General features: G+C 51.3%; 1 pseudogene; it reads left to right on the top strand.

Moving 5' to 3' along the window:
- Window positions 1-22,500, top strand: part of LOC138199159 (voltage-gated inwardly rectifying potassium channel KCNH7-like) — a 31,063-nt pseudogene that overhangs the window by 1,428 nt on the left and 7,135 nt on the right.

The following is a 22,500-nucleotide window of genomic DNA, read 5'->3' as shown; positions in this document are numbered from 1 at the left end:
GGGGAGGACATCAACAGCAGGACGGACTGTATCACAGAATACATTAAATTCTGTGAACACACCACCGTACCATCCCGGACTGTAAAATGCTTCCCCAACAACAAGCCGTGGATCACCAGTGACCTGAAAGTTCTTCTTAATAAGAAGAAAGCAGCCTTCAGGTCTGGGGACAGGGAGGAGCTCAGGAGAGTGCAGCGCCACCTGAAGGAGAAGATGAAGGAGTGCAAGGACTCCTACAGGAGGAAGCTTGAGGCCAAACTCCAGCAGAACAACGTGAGGGAGGTGTGGAGAAGGAGATTACTGGGTTCAAGGGGAGAGAGAGACGACCAGGGGGAACCTGGAGAGGAACAACCAGGGGGAACCTGGAGAGAAACAACCAGGGGGAACCTGAAGAGGTCAAATGAGCTAAACTGTTTCTTCAACAGGTTTAGTTCACCGCCCTCATCTGTCTCCTCCACACCTCACACCTCCCAAACACCTCTGCTGCCTCCCTCCCTCCCCCCTCTGCGCCCCCTGGTGAACTGCATAGAGCCCTCAATCTCAAAGGGCTCTTCCTCCATCGACCCCCCCACACCCCTCACCCCCCCCTCTGTGATGACTGGCCAGGTTAGGAGACAGCTGGAGAGAATCCACCAGCGCAAGGCTGCAGGACCTGACGGCATCAGCCCCGGGGTCCTGAAGACCTGCGCCGTCCAGCTGGCTGAGGTCCTACAACACCTCTTCAACCTGAGCCTGAAGCAGGAGGAGGTCCCGGTGCTGTGGAAGACGTCCTGCCTGGTTCCTGTCCCCAAGAAGAAGACTCCATCTGGCCTCAACGACTACCGACCGGTTGCCCTCACATCTCATGTGATGAAGGTGCTGGAGAGACTGGTCTTGGCCCACCTCAGGCCGCTGGTGAAATCTTCTCTGGACCATCTGCAATTTGCGTACCAGCCTCATGTGGGAGTGGACGATGCCATCATCTACCTGCTGCAACGAGCTCAGTCTCACCTGGATGGAACCGGTGACTCTGTGAGAATCACTTTCTTTGATTTCTCCAGTGCATTCAACACCATCCAACCACTGCTGCTGAGTGAGAAGCTGCAGGTGGTGGGGGTGGACACGTCCACCGTCTCCTGGATCACTGACTACCTGACAGGCAGACCACAGTTTGTCCATCTGGGCAGTGTGCTGTCTGATACGGTGGTCGGTGGTACTGGAGCTCCTCAGGGAACTGTTCTGTCTCCTTCCTGTTCACCTTCTACACCACTGACTTCCAGAACAACTCAGAGTCAAGACATCTGCAGAAGTTCTCTGATGACTCTGCAGTGGTAGGATGTATAAGGGATGGACGGGAGGAGGAGTACAGGGCAGTAGTGGAGGACTTTGTGGAGTGGGCTGGTAGAAATCACCTCCTCCTGAACGTGGCCAAGACCAGAGAGATGGTGGTCGACTTCAGGAGGAAGACGACGGCTCCACAACCGCTGAGAGTTCTGGGAGAGGAGGTGGACATGGTGGAGGAGTACAAGTACCTGGGTGTCTCCATCGACAACAGACTGAACTGGAAGACCAACATCAACGCTGTCTACAAGAAGGGGATGAGTCGACTCTTTTTCTTGAGGAAACTTCGATCCTTCAATGTGTGCAGCGAGATGTTGGAGATGTTCTACCAGTCTGTTGTGGCCAGTGAACTGTACTTCGCTGTGGTCTGCTGGGGGAGAGAGGTGGTAGTGGGGGAGGGAGGGCAGCATTGGAGCCGGAGACACCAACAGACTTAACAAACTGGTTAAGAAGGCCGGCTCCATCATCGGCTACAAACTGGACAGCCTGGAAAAGGTGGTGGAGAGGAGGACGCTGAACAAACTATTATCCATATTGGATAATCCTGTCCACCCTCTCCACCTGCTGCAGGGACAGAGGAGGACGTTCTCCAAAAGATTCCTCCAGCTGCTGTCACAAGGACAGATACAGGAGATCATTCCTGATACAGGAGATCATTCCTGATACAGGAGATCATTCCTGATACAGGAGATCAATCCTGCCGACCGCAATAAGACTGTACAATAACTCACCTCTGGCAAAATCCATCACAGTACAATAACACCGTTGACTGTGTTTCTTGGTTTGTTGTATATAATATATACAGATATATAATGTACTGTATATACTGTGCATTTCATATTTATATTTTCTACTGCTATTTACTGCTATTTTATTGCTTTTCTATTATTCTATTCATTCTATTATTTCTGTTATTATCTTATTGCTTCTGTATGCTGCTGTAGCGAAAAAATTTCCCCTCGGGGATTAATAAAGTAAATACCGACCTACCTACCTACCTTGGTCACAGAATTCAGAAATGTGCTCATGAAATTGGACTTTTTTTGGTCTCGCGAGAGCAAATGATTCCCCCCCCCCCCATGCAAATAATGTCATCGTCGGTTCACGTATTTTGTACTTGGATTTTGACGACGGCGTGCAAAAAAAAAACCAACAACTCGCTCTCAAAAACCGGAGGCGTGAGGAAAATAACTCGGTTTGATCCGCAGCCATGAAAACAACCCGTCTGATTCATCGGCCGGAGGCTGATCTGCAAAAACAGCTGAGCTCGACAACACGTCTGCGATATTACAACGCTGACGTCTTTTATTTATTTATTTTTTATTTTTATTTTTTTTATTTTCTGCCAGCTAATCACGCCGCGGCTCAATTTGAACGTCGGCCTTCGACACCCGAACAAAATAATGAACGGCAGCACGTGAATAACCGGGACACCGAATACGCCACCAATCTTTTTTAATTAGCTCATAATTCGGTCACGCAGTCATGAGCGTGTGTGTGTGTGTGTGTGTGTGTGTGTGTGTGTGTGTGTGTGTGTGTGTGTGTGTGTGTGTGTGTGTGTGTGTGTGTGTGTGTCCTCTGCAGCCTCTCACTCTTTCCCCTGCAAAAAAATACAAATTAAATAAATAAAAGTCACCGGCAGCTTTTACACAACCGGCGGACGCACAGTGTGGCCCCCTTGTTGCTATGATACCAGATAGTAATATTTGCATTGCATATTAATTGGGCCCTCAGATTCCTCCCCCCTTCCCTCCCCCACCGTATGATTCGGATGTCACGGGGAGGGGGGGGGGGAGCAGTAAAAAAGGGAGAGAACGATGAAAAGCCCTTCATCCTTGTGGTTAAAAAGCAGGAACACAAACAACTTTGTGTCATTTTTGTCGTTTCTCTCGTGTTTGTTTGTTTTTGTTTTGTTTTTAATGATTCGGCCGGCATGAAAAAAAAGTCTTTTTTTTTTTTTAAAGCAGCGGTGAAAGTTAATGTGTTTCCGAAATGATTTGCATGCAGTATTTATTTTATTTTTCTCCCACATGAAGGGAGTGTTTACCTGCCCTCCCTCCCCCCCTCCTCCTGGTCCTCCTATTACTCACCTGCTGCCGGAGAACAACACCGATATGTCTGCCGTGTCCCCGTTTCGCCTCGCACTCCAGGTTATTGAGAGGATGATTGCGGAAGCGAGTTTTTTTTTTTTTCCACTTTAATTTTTAAGAGCTGTGAATTAATAAGTATTTCGTGAGAGAAGTTAGCGTTTTTATTTTAGAGCCAGCCCCTATTGGCCCTCGGTGGTATTACACCTTAAGGCACTTCCACATAGACTACAGTCAATGATGAGAAACACTTGTAAGATCTCGCTTCACTGAAAAATGCACCTCGAAGCTCAAAATATTTGTTTTTAGAATAATAAAACAGCACATGAATAATTGTTTCTCCAGAAGATTATATTTATATTTACCATCCGGAGCAAATGTGACATCAACTGGGGAGAAAATCCTCAAATCGAATCTTAATTTCTTGGCGAACGAGACGCTGTACGTCTTAAATCCCAAAGAAAAGACCCAAAAGTTTCATTTTTAAAGTTGAGCTTGGTGTCGTGGAGAACTGACGCAGGTCGGGTGACGTCTGTGTACAATGATGAGTTGTCAGGTTTCCAAGCGCGAGTCACAATAGTTGTTTATTTTTAAAAACGTGTTGCCACGACGACTAGGTCTTCATAACTTCATAAGCAGTAACGTGTGTTTTGAGCTTTTAACTAATTTAGGAAACACAAGGGAGAAAAAAACCAAACACCTAAATGATATAAATCCTCTTCTTTGTTTATCATTTCACGATATGATGCATGATGAATAATGAAGAAATGGAGGTGAGCCTTTTACATAATACATAAAAAATAAAACAGGAAAGCTGAATTATACAGGAGACATGTGGTATTACAAGCAGCTCAAATACGTAGAAAGAGGAGCGAATCCAGTCTGATAGGGAAGCAAAAAAAAACACCTTCTTTTTCTTCCTCTTCTCCTTCTTCTCCTCCTTCTTCTTCTTCCTCTTCTTCCTCTTCCTCTTCTTCTTCTTTTCCTCCTTCTCCTTCTTCTTCTCCTCCTTCTTTTTCTTCCTCTTCCTTTTCCCCTTCTCCTTCTTCTTCTTCTTCTTCTTCTCCTTCTTCTTCCTCTTCCTCTTCTTCTTCTTTTCCTCCTTCTCCTTCTTCTTCTCCTCCTTCTTTTTCTTCCTCTTCCTTTTCTCCTTCTCCTCCTCCTTCTTCTTCTTCTTCTTATTCTCCTCCTTCTTCTTTCTTCTTCTTCTTCTTCTTCTTCTTCTTCTTTTCCTCCTTCTTCTTCTTCTTCTCCTCCTCCTTCTTCCTCTTCCTCTTCTTCTTCTTTTCCTCCTTCTCCTTCTTCCTCTCCTCCTTCTTTTTCTTCCTCTTCCTTTTCTTCTTCTTCTTCTTCGTCCTCCCTCCTTCTTCTTCCTCTTCTTCTTCCTTTTCTCCTTCTTCTTCTTCTTCTTCTTCTTCTTCTTCTTCTTCTTCTTCTTCTTCTTCTTCTTTCCTTCTTCTTCTTCTTCTTCTTCTCCTTCTTCTTCTTTCCTTCTTCTTCTTCTTCTTCTTCTCCTTCTTCTCCTTCTTCTTCAATACATGTTGAAGTTCGATATGTTCGTTTGCTCACTGTTGATCTGTTGTGTTTGTTTATAACGCTGCAGACCGGACACAAACGTGTTCGTAACTTCCGGGTGGGAACGGTATGGCCTTAAGCTGCGATACCGCTGAGCGCCACTAGAGAAGCCTCCGTAGACTCCCATTCACTTCTGTCGTGAAATTCGAACAAAAACAGTTATTTGAGTGTTTTTGTAGCTAACGTCGCTCCTTCTTATTCTCTTTCTGGAGGTCCGTCTGAAGATAATCCGTCATTAATGACATAATGACGTGCCGTCGAGGAAGTCGTTTCCTTTTGATCCCGTGTGCTGGAAAAGGCACGGCGGACGTTTCCCCACACGTGCGACGTGTTGCGGTCCGCGCCTGAAACCACCCGCCAGCGTCGTCGTGCGTTTGTAACTTTCTTTTTACGACGCCTATTTTCCCCTTCAGATCGACCTTCTCTTACAAGTATCGCCATTATTTATTTTTGGAGGAGGGGGGGGGGGGTTGCTACCTTCATCTCCCCCGGGAGCTATCAATCACTCATTAAATCCCCTCTCTCGGACTGCCTCCTCAACGTCTCCCCCCCCCCCCCCCCCCCCACTGAATAATTGAAGGAAATTGAAGATTGAAATTGAAGATTGAACCGGTGCCTGAGGCGGAGCGGTCATTGGTTTTGATCCGTCAGGGTCTTTTCCTTTTCTGTTTTTTTTTTTTTCAAAGATAGCTGCTGCTCCGTCGGCAGGCCGTTCGCCGCTTGTATAAAAGACTGCGAGGTACAAACGCGCCCCGAAAACTCAGCAGAAGGTCGTCGCGGGAGGGGTGGGGGGGGGGGGTTATGTTGATCCCAGCGGCTTATAAAAAAAGAAAAATCCCACCGTACACTCTTGTTTGTGCTACGCTAGAAAGTATCAGTCCGGCTCCTCAATGGGAATATATAATTCAAGTTGAATTCGTGACTATTATACGTAATATAATGTTGTATTCACTTGTTCTAGGTCTATCTCTGTTGCTAGGGGTTGTCGCTAAGGGGCTCGGCCTACCTCCTCGGGTAGTAAACGCGGCACACGTCACATAGCAGTCTGCTGACGCGACCGACCGACTGTTCGCCGGCTGTCCGTCGCGCGTCGGCACGGAAACGGGAGACGTCCCCGAACCCGTTTCGACGACGTGTTGTTTTTTTTTTATCTCCCCCGCCAGGTAAAGGCCGATTCTTCCGCTTCCGTTTCCCGGCCTTGCCCCTCCTGGGCATCAGCAAGCAGTCCCTCCCCCAGGAGGACCCCGATGCCGTCACGGTGGACTCGCCGCGCAACAGCGACGGCTCGGTGGCGACGCGCGACTACCAGCTGCCCACCACCCGCGAGAGCTGCAGCCCGTCCTACGCCAACGACACCCGCGCCCTCATCGGCCCCAGCCACTGCTCCACGCCGGTGTCGGGCCCGCTGGACCACTCGTCGCCCAAGGGCCCCCGGGACCGCCGCGCCTGCCCGGAGCGGGCCGCCGCCGCCGCCGCCCCGACGCCCCGGAGCCGGGAGGACACGCCGGTCGCGGCGCCGTCGATCCCGGGCCTCACGCCCACCGCCTCCCGGGAGAGCGTGCGCGCCGTCCGCCGGGCGTCCTCCGTGCACGACATGGAGGGCTTCGGCTGCAACTCCAAGATGGCGTTCAGGGACCGGCACGCCAGCGAAGGTAGGAAACACTTCCGAACCGAAACGCACGTTATCGAAGTCGGCGCGACGTTTGAGCTCCGCCCCGCAGCGTGACGTAATAAGTGGAGCTACAAAAGGGGCGGGGCTTAAAATCGCAAACTAAGGACACGGGACACCGCCGCGACCTCGTCGGTGTCGACAGCGGCCGCAGTTCTCCCGAGTTGTTTATTTAGTCGCAACTCCGTTCGGAGGGTTCGATGACCGACACAATTTGATTTATTAGATAAGTGTATTTACTCCCTTGAAAACATGTCCGGAGAGGGTTGTGTTTTACAGCCGGCGGTCGGCGCTTCGGCAAAGTCTGCCAAGCGATACGAGGTCGTAATTAAATGTACTTAAATGTAATCATCCATCGTCTTTCACATTAAGGGTGGTAAAATATATTCCTCGTGAAAGACACTGACTCTAATTTGGACGATATTAATTACCGAAGTCCCTGCGGCCCCCCCCCAAGCCCCCCCCCCCACTCCAAAAAAAAGAACAAAAAAGAAATGGGAGCCATCGCGGGCGTGACAGTCTCTTAATCAGCATTATAGCGAGAGTCACCATCCATACTGGGTGTTATTGATCTTCCCCCCCCACCGGAGTCAGAACCACTCATGGCCCGCTCATTTGGTTGGGGGGGGGGGGGGGGGCTAGAAGTGCCGATCCGTCTCCTTTTCCCTTTTCCTTATCTACAACTCTCATTCAAACGTCTCCCAGCCCGGGCCGACACGGCAATACGTCTCCTTTCGCCTCAATGAATAGTTCGCGGGGGAAGGGGAGGAGGGGGGGAGGAGGGGGAGGAGGGGGGGGTGTTCCCATTTATCATCATGGAAAAAGCAGAAATCTGTCTTTTCTTTTTTGTGTGTGTGTTTTCTTTTCTTTTCTTTTTTTCCCTCTCTCCTCCTCGTCGCCGCCACCGCAGACAATGGCCGCAACATCAAAGGTAACCAACGGCGGCTCCGCCTCTGCCGATCCTGGCACGCCCGTTGGATAACGCACAAAAAGCCCGCCTGTTGCATGACAACGCCCCCCCCCCCCTTCCCCCGCTCCCCCCAAAACACGAGGGTTTTCATGTCGAAATGCAAATGCCCCCCCCCCCTCTCCCCGGGATTTGTTCACACCTGCGTTTCTATATCGATGGACCCGTTACGAGGCGGTTGTCGTGTATAACCTACCCCCCCCCCCCCACCCCCCCTTTATTAAGAATAAAAGGCCGTCTTAAGATCGGTTGGCGGATGAGGCCGAACGTCTTCCTCCTTAAGTGTAACCGGGTTTCACCCATCGACTGCTCTGTTCTCTCGATACTGTTGATGCTGTTTGTACCCATGAATGTGACCCCCCCCCTCCCCCCAACCACCCAGTCCATAATCCGACTCGCCCCCCCCCCCTTTTACCTCCTATCTCTTCTCTCTCCCGGTTTACCAGTGTCTCGCTCCTGGATGGCTGTGGGTAATGGCTTCAGCTTCTTCTTCTCCTCCTCCTCTTCTTCTTCTTCGTCTTCTTCTTCTCCTCCTCCTCTTCTTCTTCTTCTTCTTCTTCTCCTCCTCCTCCTCCTCTTCTTCTTCTTCTCCTTCTTCTTCGTTCACGTACTTTTCTTATGACCGCTGTTGTCCTGACTGTGGCATGAAGCGAAGCTGCGCATGCAAAATCGCTGTCTGTTTCTCCGTCCTCGACTCTCAATCACTTTGCTGTGTGAAATGATGTGGAGGGATGGTGGGGGTGGGGGGGGGGGGGAATCAGAGCTCTTTTTTCACTTTATTTATTTATTTGTATTTTTTTTCGCGACGGGGAACGCGACGAGGGAACGCGCCAGCGCTCGGTCCGACGGATACGAGGGTAAATGGATACGTTCGGAGGCTACTGCAACCGGCGGCGAGCGGCCGATACCGAGTCTCGTGTTCGGAATTTGGGCCGGCGCCATCTGTGCTCGTTCGGAGCGGTTCGGAGCAGGACGTGACCATATTTGGACCAGCTGGGGGAATCTGACTTGATCTTATTCGATACCCGGCGATTCTGTGTCCCGCCCGCCGATAACCGCACTGCACCGCAGGCCTGTCAATCAAACAGACACCCCCACCACCACCATTTCACTGACCGAAGTTGAGAGATGTTGAACGGGAGTCTACGGAGGCTTTCCGGAGCCAACCTCTAGTGGCACTTGGCGGTACCGTGGCTTAAGGCACGAATGTCCGTGGAAATATTTAACCGGAGCGAGTAACGAACGTTGGCTTCGGCGTCGGGGTGTCTCCCTCGGCGACTTCTAGAGTTTGATACGAAATCTGAAAATCTGCAGCCGATGACGACCGAGCGACAAAACTCGTGCCGGTCGCTCGTCAGGGTTTTGTATCTTCCTCCTGCTGAGCGTTCCTCTCAGATCTCGCCGATTTCCCCTCGTCGGCGGTTCGAGTGACCGCGCGAAGCCGCTTCCTCCGATCGCGCGGCGAATCGTTCGGTTCTTTCACCGACTGCGTTTCTTCGTGATCTTCGCAAAAGGTTGTCCAGTTTGGTATTTCAGCATCCGTCGTGTCCTGCGTTGCCGCGGGCGAACTTGCTCCAAAACATCCTGCCTCTTGTCACTTTCTCTTCGTCAGGGCCGCTCAGCCAGCTCAAATCCAGCCTGCTGGGCTCCACCTCCGACTCCAACCTCAACAAGTACAGCGCCATCAGCAAGATCCCGCTCATCACGCTCAACTTCTCGGAGGCCAACAACGAGAAGAAGTGCCCGTCTCCGCCGTCCTCGGAGAAGACCATCATCGCCCCGAAAGTCAAGGACCGCACGCACAACGTCACGGACAAGGTCACGCAGGTGAGGGACGGTCGCGTCGAATACGAGGGGCCTTGAATCCCCCGCGGTTAGGAAACAAAAAGAAGCACGAGGTATCCCGTCGGGACCTTAAAATACAGAGGAAATTTCAACGAATGGAGTTTTTCCTTCCTGCTGTTGGAGGTTTTACTTCCTGTTAAAAGGGAGTTTTTCCTTCCTGCTGTTGGAGGTTTTACTTCCTTTTAAAAGGGAGTTTTTACTTCCCGTTAAAAGGGAGGTTTTACTTCCTGTTTAAAGGAAGGTTTTACTTCCTGTTTAAAAGGGAGGTTTTACTTCCTGTTTAAAAGGGAGGTTTTACTTCCCGTTAAAAGGGAGGTTTTACTTCCTGTTTAAAAGGGAGGTTTTACTTCCCGTTAAAAGGGAGGTTTTACTTCCTGTTTAAAAGGGACGTTTTACTTCCTGTTTAAAAGGGAGGTTTTACTTCCCGTTAAAAGGGAGTTTTTACTTCCCGTTAAAAGGGAGTTTTTCCTTCCTACTGTTGGAGGTTTTACTTCCCGTTAAAAGGGAGTCACCCCCCCAGCTGTTCACGTGGGAACTGTTGAATTGTTGGGTTCTTGTGTATAACGCTGTAAAGTTCTGTTGTTAGGACTTTAGTGTGTTCAATATATGTGTATAGATATTGATATTTGTAAAACTATCCTAAAATCCCACCGGTTGTGTGTTGACACTGTACGGAGTGGAGAGACACCGGAACTCAATCGGACGCGGGTCGGATTGAGCTCTCGAGCACCCTCCGCCACGATTAATCGAAAGGAATATGTAAAACGGCCCGAGGCGTCCGTCGCTCGCGGGCGGATAATCGGGGATCCTCTTACGTTAGAGGTCATTCTCACCTTCCGCCCCTTTGCCAGCACAGAGGAGACGGGGAACTGTGAGGTAACGGACTCCCTACAGACCGAGAAACACACGCGACGTTTAGCTTTCCCGATCTGCGTTTGCGCGTCGAGGGGAAAGAAAGAAAAAAAAAAAAAAAAAAACGGGACGACATTTCACTTTCAAAACTCCCAGTCTCCTCGGTTTACAGAGCGTCGTCAAAACGAGAGGTGACGCGAAACCTTTTTTGGAGAGGCGTCGAATTCCAAACGAGCACGTGTTTTTCACGTGACCTTCAGATTTGTCGTCTCTCGGTCCGTCCCCTGTTGAACGGGTCGACGTGAGCTGCAAGCGCCCCGATGAATAATAGAAGACGCTTTCCTTTCTGTCTGTCCTCGGTTCTTTCGCGGATCTCGAAGGTTGTCCCGTATCGGAGGGTAAAAGCGTCCGACCCCTCCGCTCCAACGGAGGGAGGCGGTTTCTAAAACAACCGATTCAATTATTGACACCGGCGTCTCGTCTCGTGAAGGATACAGACCAGACCTGTCGCGATATTGTTTTTATTTTTATTTTTTTTTCCCGTTTTCTTACTTGTGTCGGAAAATCGAAACGGCAGATGCGGAGATATCCTGCCGATCTGACGTTTCCCGCGACGCGTCTGACTTTTCCTTCCTCGGAAAATTCCGTCACTTTGAAAAAGTTCCAACTTCCGGTAAAGGAGCGAAACGCAGAAGGTGGGATAACGGGAAGCGGAAATAACGCCGACTAAGCGAATCCCTCCCTCCGCAGGTCCTTTCTCTGGGCGCCGACGTGCTGCCCGAGTACAAGCTGCAGACGCCGCGCATGGACAAGTGGACCATCCTCCACTACAGCCCCTTCAAAGCCGTGTGGGACTGGCTCATCCTGCTGCTGGTCATCTACACCGCCATCTTCACGCCGTACTCCGCCGCCTTCCTCCTCAACGACATCGAGGAGCAGCGGCGGCGCGAGTGCGGCTACTCGTGCTCGCCGCTCAACGTGGTGGACCTGATCGTGGACATCATGTTCATCGTGGACATCCTCATCAACTTCCGCACCACCTACGTCAACGTCAACGAGGAGGTGGTGAGCCACCCGGCCAAGATCGCCATCCACTACTTCAAGGGCTGGTTCCTCATCGACATGGTGGCCGCCATCCCGTTCGACCTGCTGATCTTCGGCTCGGGATCGGACGAGGTGCGAGGCCGTCGCTCGTTTTGCTCTCCACGCTTTATTTATCCATTTCCCTTTTTTTGTTTTTGTTTTTTTTTTTTCCTCTCGGACCTGCTCTTAAGTTTAAAAACCTTCGGTCGAGCTTCCTTTTTTTATGGCGTTCACTGGAGTCTGCGCTCGACTTATTTTTTTATTTTTTTTTTAAATGAGGTGAAGTCCTCTCTGATTGGTTGTTCAAAGGTTTCAGAGCATTAAGGGGAAGCCGTGACGCCAACGACGCGGGTTTCTCAAAAATCGTCTTGGTTGGAAGGTTATAACTCTTTCATTGGATTCGTGATCCAGCTTCGCATTGTGCATTTAATCCTCCCGACGGTATGACTAAGCTCATTTCCAGCCTCTTATTTTTAGTTTCAAATCGAAGCTCAGCCAAGACGTGAAGTGCAGTCGACTAAAAATGTGTGAAAATGCCAGATGCCAGGATATATGATGTAACACCCCCCCCACCCCCTCCCTCCTCCGCCCGCCTCCACCTCCTCCTTCCTCCTCCTCCAAACACTGACAAAATACATTCTAGATCAATGTGTGTGTGTGTGTGTGTTAGTGTGTGTGTGTTAGTGTGTGTGTGTGTGTCGAGCGCTCGATGTCAACCTGCTGCTTTGCCGAGTCATTATTTACCACTAGGTGTGTGTGTGTGTGTGTGTGTGTGTGTGTGTGTGTGTGTGTGTGTTGCTGTGACGGGGAGGGGGGGGGGGCTGCGGTCCATCGCCGGAGGGCCCGTCAGTGATTGGCAGCTGGAGGAAAAAGAGCAGACAACCGAGCGGCGCCGTCGTCTTCCTCACGTGACGAAGTTGACAGGATTCGTGTCCGAAGCAGCGAGGAGAAGAACAAAAAAAAAAAAAACATCGTATTTTTAGCTCGTCCAATCACGAGCCGGCAACGTTTCGCCTCCACGTACACTTTTAGCTCCCGTCTTTAAGGCGCGTATAGATTTTTTTTTTTAGCTCTCCGTACAGAGACGGGGAGGCTATTTATAGACCGAATCTCGTGCACCTTTGTTGCCTGGAAACCGTATCCGACAATATGTTAACTTTTTTTTTTTTTTTTTTTTTTCCGCATTGGAAACACGGCAGGTCCAAAGAGATTCTCCTTTTGGTTCGCAGGGCGGTGTAGGAAAAAAAAAAAAAAAAAAAAGGAAATAGTGCGGCGGTGAATTTACCTGCAGGGGTCATTTGAGCGCATTTCCATATCGACGTCCCGCCGCGATGAGACGGGGTTATTTGCGTAGGGTGTCCACCGTCTCGTGTCCGTCGGGTTCGCATTTGGGTAAAGTTGCAAATTAGTGAGATGCGCCGCGTAAATGAAACCCAAACCTCCAAAAGATGCAAACGTTCGATCGCGTCCTTTAATCCCGAACGGGCCGCGGTGACCTCCGAGCCGACCGGCCGACACGGTTTGCCCAAAACGTCCCGAGGGCGCTTCGATTTGACTTTCACGGGAGGAGACTTTTTTTTTTTCTTTTTTTTTTTTTTTTTAAACACAGCGGGGAGAGAAACGTCGCTCGGCGATAAAAAAAAAAAAAAAAAAAAAGACAAAAAAAGACCATGAACGGCGTCGGGCTGGTATTTATATCGGGCGAAGCGCTGTCGATCATGTCAGTGATTTGATTTCCCAAATGTTAAATGAACCTTTTGAGCTGAAAGTGAAGCACGAGGCGATTCTCTCTCTCTCTTTTTTTTTTTTTTTTTTTTAGAGCAGATGTTCTTTTCATGCAAATTAAACCGGGCTTGTGTAATGAATTGTTTCCCCCCCTCTTCACATTTCAGACCGGTCTTTTGTCAGAGTACAGGAACGCGTTCCCGGCTCCATTATGACGCGGCGAAAAGCCGGCCGCTCTAAAGAAAGAAAGAAAGAAAACGGATGCGTCGGGTTCGGCGGAACGAGCCGCCCCCTCCGTCTCACTTTTGCCCCGCCGGCGTCGGCGCCCGACACTCAGAACAGACGCGGACTTTGTGGTTTTTTTTGTTGTTTTGTTGTTTTAAACTCGAGCGAGAATATGTTTTACGCGTAAATAGACGATCGGCTGAGTCGGCGAAAAAACAGCCGGGCCGGTTGGTTCCGGACCTCTCGGGGGCCCGCGAGGGACGTTTAAGCGTCGTAGGGACGCTTTTTAACAAAAAAAGTTGAAGAGGCTTTATCTGGGCTTTTTTTTTTTTTTTTTTTAAGGATCTTTCAGTTTGTCGTTTGGGTTTTTTTTCAGCTTCTTTCCGTCGCGCTCACGTTTGGGTTCCCGGCTGCGACCTTTTGGGCGACGGCCAGGCGGGACGCTCTCAGGCTGCGTTCAGACTGCCAACTCGGATCCCGCGTTTATCGTACTCGGGTTGTTGTTTTTTTTGGAAACCGCGAACAGCAAAAAAAAGCAGACGTGAAACGCGGTTTTTACCAACCGGAAGGGGAACGGCAATTGACGTCGTTACCGTGGCGACCCACGCCGACAGGTCGGTGACGTCCGGACACGGCAAATCTCATCCGATTCGCCTTCAAACAACAGGGCGGGACAGTCTGTACCGAAGACATCAAAATCATCTGATCGACGAATTCTAAAATTAGACTTTAGACAACGACGACGACAACAACAAAACGCAGCTCGTGTTTTTAACTCGCTGGCGACCGGACAGTTAACGCAATTGGACAGATGTTTCCTCGGGACGTGGCGGAGACCAAAACGGGGCTAAAACAAGAGTCGGCATCGGGCGTGGGTTTCATCCAATCGGACTCGTAATTGATTTTTGGATACTGAAGATATTCCCACGCCGCGCCCGGTTAGTCGGAAAGGCGACCCGGCGACCTCGGTCGACTCCCGGCGGTTAGAAAGTGGCCCGGCGAGCCTCCAAAGCCGACCGTGGCGGATGGCCAGAGGGGATATTTGGCGGATATGTTTTCCGCAGCTGGTTCGCTAATGGGAGCTTTAGCCCCCCCCGCACCCCCCACCCCCCGCCCCGCCCCCGACTTACTGTAAGCCCGGATTTTAATCAACATCACACCGCGGGGCGGGCGATGGCGGGCGATCGGAAAGGACGGAGAGGCTCCTTTAACGGACCCGTCAGAAGAAGCTTCGGGACGACGGAGAAACCCTCGCCTCACGAATGAACCCCCCCCCCCCCTTTCTCTCCCCTTCCTCCCCCTCCCTCCACACACCGAAAATTGAATAATCACCTTTACTCTCACCTGTACGGGAAGGTGTAAATCAAGCGAGCTCCGATGCGAGGAAGCCCGACTACGACAGGTGGCCGCGGGTAAATGATTCCCCCCCCACCCCCGCCCCCCACCCCCGAGGATTATCGGGATGATTCTCACGCTACGACAAATTAGCGCTCTCTCTCCCGTTTTATCGTGTTTACGGAGCGCCGCGACGCTAACGGATCAGATCGGGGACTCGCGTGTTCATTCAGCCGGAGAAGATTAAAGCGCTTTTGACGTAGAGAAGCAGAAGGCGAGTGTGTGTGTGTGTGTGTGTGTGTGTGTGTGTGTGTACGCACATATGCCGGTTGAATGGTGTTTATTCTCCCCGCCGACTGGCTCCGACGGGGAGCTTCCAAGCCGCGGACGTTTCATGCCTCTCCAAAGAGGTGGGAGGGGGGACGGGGACGGGGACGGGGGACGGGACGACAGACCTAAAGCTCAGCCTGAAGGACAACACGGCAGATGTGTACGTTGCACCATGTACACATGGACTGATCGAGCGGCGTCCGCTCCTCTGCCCCTTCCAGACCACCACCCTGATCGGCCTGCTGAAGACGGCCCCGTCTGCTGCGGCTGGTCCGAGTGGCCCGCAAGCTGGACCGCTACTCGGAGTACGGCGCGGCCGTCCTCATGCTGCTCATGTGCATCTTCGCCCTCATCGCCCACTGGCTGGCCTGCATCTGGTACGCCATCGGCAACGTGGAGAAGCCCTACCTGGAGCACAAGATCGGCTGGCTGGACAACCTGGGCGTGTCCATAGGTACCGTCCCGGCGCTTCGGGTCGCTCCGTTCCGGTCCCCTCCGTGGACATTTCCGTTGCGGATTTTCTCCGAAATAGTCAAATCGCGGGAATCGGAAACGTTTTCCAGCTGTTTTTGTTTTTTTGAAGCGCGACCGCGATAAGTTACCGCGCTCGACGTCACGTAAATATTTGAGTTTGAGCCTTTTATCGAACTTAGAAGAAAGAAAAGAAAAAAAAATACACAAAATGCAAAGTAATATGTAATAATCGCTTCCTTTGATAAGAAGCGTTTCATTCGATCGTTTTAACGCGGCGACCCCCAAACTCCGTCACTCCCGGGTTTTTGTATTTGGCGAGGAGAAAACAGGAGCGGAGCCTTTGTGATTGTAAAATGAAGAGTTATTTATTTATTTAAATGAATGTTTGAAAAGACTTACTTTAACGGCGTTCATCATTTTTTGCAAATATTGTCGAGATTGCGTCAATCGTGGCGATTTCCCCGGAGGGGACCGTTTTCGATTTCCAGGTAAGAAAAAAAAAAAATGCAAAGAGGAAACGGTTGACGGACGATGTGTGTTTTTTTTTTTTTTTTTTTTTGTGTCGTCCTCCGTCCCAGGGAAAAAGTACAACTACAGCGACCCGAGCTCGGGCCCGTCCATCAAAGACAAGTACGTGACGGCGCTCTACTTCACCTTCAGCAGCCTGACCAGCGTGGGCTTCGGCAACGTCTCCCCCAACACCAACTCGGAGAAGATCTTCTCCATCTGCGTCATGCTCATCGGATGTGAGTGACGGCCGAGTCCCCCGCCGGCACCGAAACGTTTCCGCTCTCCGGTTCGGGGCGGGGCAAGGCGGGGGCCGGGGGGGGGGGATCGGTAATTCGAACCAGAAGGATTTGCAAATGGCGTTAAATCGCGCGGGATAAACCGTATTTACAAACGGCGGTTGTTTTTTTGTTTTTTTGCGGGGAAGTGTTTCTGAGCCCGTGTGGTGATTTCCACCGCAGAGTCACGTGCGTTTTTAACGCGGCGTCGCCCGATCAATTGTCGGCCTCGTCCCTCTCTCCGGATATTTCATCTTTTAACGATATTATAAATGATGAAATCCCCGAATCGGAGAGATCGTTTTTACGGCCGGTAAATTTACCGATCTGTTGCCAAGTAACCTAATTTAGACTTTTAGAGATTGCGCTGCTGGCATCAAATTCAAAATCTTCGTAAGTTGTAGTTTTGAACGCGACCGGCGGCGGCGGCATCACCGCAGGTAGGTATTGTCTTTTTTTTTTTTTTTTTTTTTTTTTTTTATAAACGATCCCGCTTCCGCCGCTTCGACTCAACGCCCCCCTCCCCCTACACCCCCCACCCTCCTCCCACCCCGGCCTTCTCTCGCAGCTCTGATGTACGCCAGCATCTTCGGGAACGTGTCGGCCATCATCCAGCGGCTGTACTCGGGCACGGCCAGGTACCACCTCCAGATGCTCCGGGTCAAAGAGTTCATCCGCTTCCACCAGATCCCCAACCCGCTGCGCCAGAGGCTGGAGGAGTACTTCCAGCACGCCTGGACGTACACCAACGGCATCGACATGAACATGGTACGAGAGGGAGCGTGCGGGTTTGGTGTTTTAAAAAAAAAAAAAAAAAAATCCTCCTGCAATTTGTAAGAAAATGAAGTTTCGCCGTCTCGCTTCTTCTCCGCCTTTTCCAATATTGTGTGTTTTGAAGCCCCGTTTATGCGCTGAAAAAAAAAAAAAAGAAATTATAAATAATCGCTACGGAAAAGCCGGCGCCGACCAGCTGCTCCGGCTTTTCCTCTTGAATGCTGCTCACGGTACTTATACGAGTTTGTCTTTTCCATGTCTGCCTCATGTCTCATGGAACGGCCCCCACCACTCCGGTAAGAGCAGGAGGTACATGTGCTCACGCAACTGCTGTTTTATCTGAGTGTTTCCCAGCGGTAGAGCTTCATCTAGCCGTGTTAGAGTTAGGTTTTTAATACGCAGTTGTGGTTTTTTTTAATGTTTTTTTTTGTATCGGTGTCTCCCGAACACGCATGTTGTTAGAGGACATATTCCCTTTTTTTTTTTTTTGTTAGATTTGGTGCATGAAGTCTTGTCTATTGAAACACAAAGCCTGTGATATTCACCCGCTATCCGAGACAGAGTGACTCATTGCCTCGCGAGAGTGGGCGCGGCCTCGCCGGGCGCTGCCAGGTTTCCCCTCCGACCCCCCCTCCCCCCCACCACCACCACCACCACCGCCACCACCCACCCACCTACCCTCCTCCTCCTCACCCCCTCCCCCAACCCCCGTCCCGCCGTGGGAGGCTTGGCCGCACGCTCCGCGGCGGCACCTGCGCTTGCCAAATGTTGTTCGGTCTTTCCTTTCCAAAATCTACTGATCAGTTTTTTTGTTGCTTGCAACAACAACAACAAAAAACAAAAAAAAAGCCAGTCAGAGCCAGAAAAAAAAAGAAAAAAAAGAAAGAAAACAGTTCAGGCGATATTTCTTTTTTTTTTTTACTCGTGTCACGATGTGACAAAGATCAGTAACGTCTCGTTTCAAACTGTCCCCCCCACCACCACCACCACCTCCCCCGTGTGTCCCCGAAGCTCCTTCCCTCGCCTCCCCAGTGTGTGAAAATTGTGGTTGTCAGTCAGTTCCGGTTGTCCCCCGGCGATCATTAGTCGTTGTGTCAGTGGTCAACGTGTTGTCGCCTTTTAAAATGGTAAGTTTGTTTGTTGTTGTTGTTGTTTTTTTGATGCATCGGAGAGAAAATGTTACATTTAATGCTGAAATGACTTTTTCTATGTCATATTTTTAACAGTTTCCCAGGGTAACTGCTTGAAGGGGTAGGAAGTTCAATATTTGTAATTGCTGTTATTTTTTTATGTTTTTATTTCCTTTAACTACGCGAAGATGAAAAGGACGAGAGAACTGAGAGAAGATTGAATATTTCTGCTTTTTGGTCAGGCGTACGCCAGTTCTTGTTCTTGTTGTTGTTGTTTAGTTCGAGTAGTTTTATACGTGAACTCTTCGACAGCGTGTTCGTGCTGTCGTTTCTCCGCAGCTTCTCGGTGTCTAAATGTTCTGTCCCGTCTCTCGTCTTAAAGGATCTGGCCGAAACAGAAAAAAAAAAATTAAAAAATAATAATAATAATAATAAATAAATTCTCCCGCAGGGTCGTCGATAGGTTTTGAGACGAAGGAAAGAACACAAGTGGCAATTGTATGAAATTTCTCTCTGGACGGAAAATCAATCTGACCCGCGACTTTTATTCCAAATTGCCCCCCCCCCCCCACACCCCCCAAATAAATAACAAAACAAACCGAACACACATTGAAGTAAAGAAACGCCTCTGCGACACGTCTGACCTCTCCCCCCTCCCTTCCCCTCCCCCCTCCCCCCTCCCCCCGTGTTCGGCTCTCAGGTCCTGAAGGGTTTCCCCGAGTGCTTGCAGGCGGACATCTGCCTCCACCTCAACAAGACCCTCCTCCAGGACTGCAAGGCGTTCCGCGGCGCCACCAAGGGCTGCCTGCGGGCGCTGGCCATGAGGTTCAAGACCACCCACGCGCCCCCCGGAGACACGCTGGTCCACTCCGGAGACGTGCTCACGGCGCTCTACTTCGTCTCCCGCGGATCCATCGAGATCCTCAAAGACGACGTCGTGGTGGCCATCCTGGGTACGCGGTTTTTTTTTTTTTGCGTCTTCGACGTCCTTTTGAAACGTTCCGGAAATATTCGGAGGCGTCGGGAAAACTCTCCCGCCAAGAGTCTTAAGACACGGACAGTTCAACGAGCCGCGTTAAAACGGCAGCCGGATCGGCGGAAGTACGATATTTCAACAGAGCGGTATCGCTTCGCGTGAAAAAGGCTCAAGTTACAAAGCCGAGAGGAAGAGGAGGAGAAAGATACCGGTCTCAATTGCAGCCAGCAGCCGGTTACCTTAGCTTAGGTGTGGGAGGGGGGGGGGGGAGGGGGGGCGGTGCCGTTTTCTTCCTCGTGATTTACCTCCGCTCGTGACCTTCACAGGGCCGAACAAAATGCACTCGCAGCAGCGTTCAAAATAGAAATAATGCAAATCGCGTGCGAATTATTTATCGTCACGACATGAATATTCGTCTTGGAAAGGTTGCTTTAATGTCAAACGGTGCATTTGGGACTTGGAATTTCTGCGACGTCACGGAAACGAACCGACCTTCCCAGACCACGGCGTCGTTGCGAACCGTGCCGGTTCAGACTCGCAGCCCGCCAAAGCGAGCGCGGTAAAACCCCCCCGTGGCCGCTCCCGCGTAGGTCACTACTCACCACGGGATCGTTCGGGCCGGCGCGACTTTGCGCGGACCCGACCGAGCGCGTCTCTTTTAGTTTCCTTTTTCTTTTCTTTTTTTTTTTTTAAGATGACCGCGATGCCCTTTACGGTTCTCCGCGAGGCGCTCCGTCCCTCTTATAGGTCACGGCGCGTTCCGCGGCACGGAACTCGCGTTGGATTTTCGCTAAAAGAAGATGTTGCTGGCGGGTCTGAAAAACGAGGCCGCGAGACGCAGTACCGCCGAGCGCCACTAGAGGCCCGGCTCCGGAAAGGCCTCCGTAGACCCCCGTGGAAATAGTCTCGTTAAATTGTGAAGTCGATCGTGTGAAAATAATCCCGTCATTAATTAGGAAAGTAGGTTCAAAAAGTCGTGTTGCTTTTTTTTTTTTTGGGGGGTGGGGGGGGGGGGGTTGATTGACGGCTAGGTTACGGCTATCGGATACGCAGTATCGTCGGTTTCCAATCCGGTGGCGTCAGACGTCCGAATACGGTCACTTCCTGCTCCGAAGTAGCAAAAACGGCGCAGACCGAATTTGGAAAGAAAACAATCTGTCCCGTCTCTCCCCCCCCCCCCCCCCTCCCTCCCCCTCTTCCAGGTAAGAACGACATCTTCGGCGAGTCGATCCACCTGTTCACCAAGCCGGGGAAGTCGTGCGCCGACGTGCGCGCGCTGAGCTACTGCGACCTGCACACCATTCAGAGGGAGGAGATCCTGGAGGTGCTGGACATGTATCCGGAATTCGCCGACCACTTCCTCACCAACCTGGAGCTGACCTTTGACCTCCGGGACGAAAACTCCAAGGTACTCGGCGGATCGGAAAGAAAGAAGGAAAGAAAGTCGAAGCCTCGCGGCGTGTTTTTCTTTCAAAGCTTTTGAACCAATTCATTTATCCACGGCGGGGAAGACGACAGCCAGAGACGGAGAGCGTCGGCGGGACATTTAAGGGACGGACGTTACGGGCTGTAATTACGATAGACTGAGAGCGCCGGTCGCATTACGGGAGCGTCCGGATCGGTTTATTTACCCTTAAATAAGAAGAGAGCCCGACGCGCAACTTCGCTTCGGCCTTTCGTTACTTATTCAGAGAATCGGAAAGACGAGAGGGGAAACCGAGGACACGCCGGAGACGGTTCCCGGGGAAGGACGAGGTGAAAAACGAGAAGGACGCTGTGTTTCCGGCGCTCAGTTAAAGAAACGCTAATTTGAGCGCGGCGATCTGATCCGGAACGTGATCGTGTTTTTTGGTAGACCGCACCGGCACGAAGACGTCGGTCCGTAACTGTGTCCTCTCGTCCCCTTATTTTTTTTTGTTTTTTGTTTTTTTTGTTTACAGACGAGCTACCCGGAAGGAACGGACGAGAACGGGGACGACGTCACGTGTGGAAGACGGGTGTCGTACAGAAGGAAGTCCTCCGCAGGTCAGAGCGAGACACACACACACACACACACACACACACACACACACACACACACACACACACACACACACCGTGATCCAGCCGACTGCCGTCCCGGTACCCTCGCGTTGGAATACGAAGGCGACAAAACGAGGCCTCGCACGTTCAGCTCTTTTCACAGGAAGTCGTTCAAAGTCGTCGTCCGCGCGGGAACGAAAGCCGCCGTCTCCGCGACGACCAGTCCGCGCTCTCGTCGGTAGTTTTAAACGACGGGTGATGTCGGAGTTGCGCATGGAAGCGTCCTCGCAACGAGGCGCGCTCGGGAGCCGCGGAGTGTTACGCAACGGCTGTTTTTGTACCGGAGGGGGCCCCCGGTTAAAGCGGCGTTGCCACGACTACTCACCGGGAACCCGTCACGTTTCCGAAACGTCGCTCTTCCGTCGTCGTCGTCCGCCGGTTCCGACGGGAACCGATCCGAACGGTATTCTCCGGACACGAAACGAACCGAATTCAAAGAAGCCTCGCAGTCGCAAACATTTTCATAATCCCCTCGTTTGGAAAACGTCACGATTAAAGACACTCGGGATTTTGTCTGTTAGAAATGTAATTAAACTACTTCGGGCAAACGGAGGCCGTTTAAATCGAACCGATAGATGAAACGAAGCTTCTGGAAAAACGCTCCTATTTGGGGGATTTGAACCGATCGGCAAGCAGCGAAACGGAAAGTGCGTTTTAACGACGGTCGTAACGAACGCGTCCTCGCTTCACCTCTCAAAGCCGCAACGCTCGCTACCGGCCGATCACCGCCCCCCTCTCTCTCTCTCTCTCTCTCGTCTCCCCCACAGGCTCCCACGACAGGGAGCGGGCCTACGCCGAGGAGGGCGAAGACGATGAGGAGGAGGATGAGGAGGCGCGGGAGGATGAGGAGGAGGAGGAAGGCGGGGAGGAGGAGGAGGAGCAGAGGCCCCTGTGCTCCGGCGTGCCGGGCTACCCGGCGGTGAGGGACCACGCCCCGGGCCTCGGGCCGAGCGGCGGCGACGCGCCGCCCGGAGACGGGTTCAAAGGTGACGGGGAAATGATCGGTGTCGTCGTTGCGGCTATTTTTTGTTTTTGTGTGGGGGGGGGTTGGGGGGGGGGGGGGGGCATCGAGACGGCGGATTCGAAAGCTGACAAAAGCGCCGGAGAGCTCGCCGACGGCGTTTGAAGTTTCACTCAAGCGGAATCGGCTCGGAAGTTAATTTAGGGCCAAAAAAAATAAATCCCCTGAGCCCGAAGCGGAGGAATGTCACACCTATTAAAAAAAGAAAAAAAAGCCAAACGAGGATTACGTGTCATTACGGCGAA

The sequence above is a fragment of the Embiotoca jacksoni genome, unplaced genomic scaffold (assembly GCF_022577435.1).
Source record: "Embiotoca jacksoni isolate LCO1_2020_lvr unplaced genomic scaffold, fEmbJac1.0.p SCAF_164, whole genome shotgun sequence".
Lineage (NCBI taxonomy): Eukaryota > Metazoa > Chordata > Actinopteri > Embiotocidae > Embiotoca > Embiotoca jacksoni.
This window is presented reverse-complemented; position numbering and strand designations above follow the sequence as displayed.